We start from the raw sequence: 2,700 nt of genomic DNA, 5'->3' as shown, positions 1-2,700 counted from the left end.
GAGCTGTAGCCAATGGTAGGGTGACCTTGACACCTTCAGGGTCCCTTGCTTTCGAACCTCTCAAGCAATGGGTGTTTTCGCACCCCTTGCTTTCGCACGCTTATTCGCCTTATCTAAGTTAAAACCTTACTACTTTTTTCTCTTGTTGCAGATGTTTGAGCCCAACGTCCCTCAATATTCTCAACCGGCATCAAGGCGCCGTCTGTGAACGCCGGTCTTAGCGGCTCCGCGGGGCAGCGCTGGTGGGCGCTATAGTAAGGATTGAGGCAGCCGTGGATTTTTAAGTGTTTGAGGAACCAAGAAGCATGATCTCACGGGTTCCACAGAGCCTAGTATGGGGACCTCTGCTTTAGTTTTACGTTTTGTGCCAGCGCTTGTAGTTCGTTGGAATACCGGAGGCTACCGGTTGCCTATGTCCTCGCACCCGTTCACCTACATCGAAAAAGTGTAGCCAAAAAACCCATAATTGTCTGTACGGGACCCAGTATTCGAATGGGAAGTGGCCGTGCACTTTGCTCTTTCTTTTTTATTCAGAACTCATTTTCAGAGCTCTTCACTCCGGATTGGATTTCAAAACATTTATTTCGTCGTTGAGAGCAGGTTGCAGGAGAGACGTACTAGAAGGCCACCAGCCCATGGATGGCGGCGACCTCACTGGCCCGCTCGATTACCCGTACTTGAACCTTCGGGTCCGTGCTGACTAGCACGGTCTCCCACCGCTCTGAAGAAGGGAGCTGTATTAAATCCAACGGGGACGGATCCACTCCGGCATTTTTTTCGCTCTTTCTTTTTTTCACTCCCTCTTCCACCCTTTCCCTCACGGAGGATAGGTGAGATAGTTACTGCTCCATTTCCTTTCCTTGAAAACCAGGTTTCAAAACGCAGTCTTTCTACTTAAATTGACCATTTTGGTCTTACGGCGGGGTTGAGCGCATCCTCTCACGGCGCACTCCTGAATTCCACCTCTAAAACAAGGATTTATGCGCGTATCTCGAAGGTCATGGCCTTTGTTAGTAACGGAAAGACTAAACATTCCATCCATTACGGCGTTTCCAGGAAGCTGCGAGCGATCATCACGTGACTAGCACAAGCAAAAATAGGCACAGTCAAGTGTGCGAAAGCACTCCACTGGTCTTTCCTTCCTCCATGCACTCCACGGTAATCGCGCTGCGATCGACGATGCGATTAGCCGCCGTAGATGTGTGTCGTATCGCAGACGCACACGAGAGCGTACCTCGATAATCGCATTGCGACCCAGGCGACTGTGATAATTTTTTTTTTTTTTTGTACGGCGCAGTCGCGGTATGAGCCAATAGATCTCTAGCAGCCTTACAGCTCCCTCTCCGTTTAATCTTGGGAAGTCATCTGTCTGGTCTCGTTGAGAAGACGTTGTCCATCTGGTGTCGGTAAAGTCATTCACGTGGCACAGTAAAACGGGAGGCCGGTGAATGCAATCAACGGGGCTGTTTTATTCATTAGTATACAACATGTGTGTCGCATGCAATTAACAGTTATACTATATAACGGGGCCTGGGAGGCCCTTTTACACAGTGCGGAAAGAACAGCTGGGCTTGACAACCGGACCGGAGGCTGGAGACGGAAACCGGAGGAGCGGATAGGGAGAAAAATATTAATAAACGCGGCCTCGGGTCTCGTCTCCACACCTGTGAGCACGAAGATCAAGGGAAGCGCTTGGTGGAGGTGTGAAGTGGGGTTTGGCGGGAAAGGGAGGCAGATAGAGAGGTCGCTCTGGTGCGCCATGTCGCGTTGAGTTCCGTTTCCGGTGGGTTTGGGGAGGGGGCGGGGGGGATGAAGACGAACGAGGTGATTCAGCTCGAAACCCACATTCTCTGTGCTCCGCCGTGACATGCCGCGCGCTCGTCACATGCGTGCTTTTTTTTTTTTTTTTTGCTGCTGCTACACACGTTTCAAGCTATTTTGCCTATGGTGCGTAGTAATGTGGGCCATTTTCTTTGGATTTCATTTATTTCTGTTCTTTAGTTTCGTATAGACATGTATTAAGCTGCACGTTTACTGATGGCGCAATTCGCGATCGACAGCGGTTCTGCTGGATTCGTTTTGAATTCAGCTTCGTTCTTCACTGTACGCCGCCCTCTACGGGCATTTTCTGTTCGCGCCTAAGTGGATTGCCATTCGACAGGTCAAGTCCCGAGAGGGAATAAAGCTAGTCCCACGTAAGGGAGGGCTCATGAAAAACCCCAGCGATTGTTGGGCTCAAAAGCGTACTCTCGGAATCTTTCATTTTTCCTCTTTTTTTAGGAATTGTTAGATCTGATTCCTCGATTTCGATATAAATGCTTGTTGTTCGACACCACATTAAGTACCTTACTAACGACTAGTGGTTTCCTAGCCTTTTCATCACCACCTTTTTGCTACATAGCTCTTCTCGTGAGGCTCAAATAGCCTCAGGTTCATGGCTTCGTCAAATATAAGCTAATAAACTTCATCCGGTATAGAGGTTTCGTTCTCTTCCAAGTTCCGAAGAAGGCTATAATGAGTATTCGTAAGCTTTGCCGCGCGTTCGAACCGGACGGCGAATAAATGCTTGATAGACTGCCGCGGTTTTTGAAAAGTCTCCTTTGAGCAATAATTCTTGAGACGATGAGATAGCAGGGCACCGACCTTCTTTGCGAAATACTCGAGAGCTTAGCCCCAAGGTTGTTTCATTACCTGCAGATA

This window comes from Amblyomma mixtum, chromosome 2, assembly GCF_055824585.1.
Source record: "Amblyomma mixtum isolate Tamu chromosome 2, ASM5582458v1, whole genome shotgun sequence".
Taxonomy (NCBI): domain Eukaryota; kingdom Metazoa; phylum Arthropoda; class Arachnida; order Ixodida; family Ixodidae; genus Amblyomma; species Amblyomma mixtum.
Note: the sequence above shows the minus strand (reverse complement) of the source record.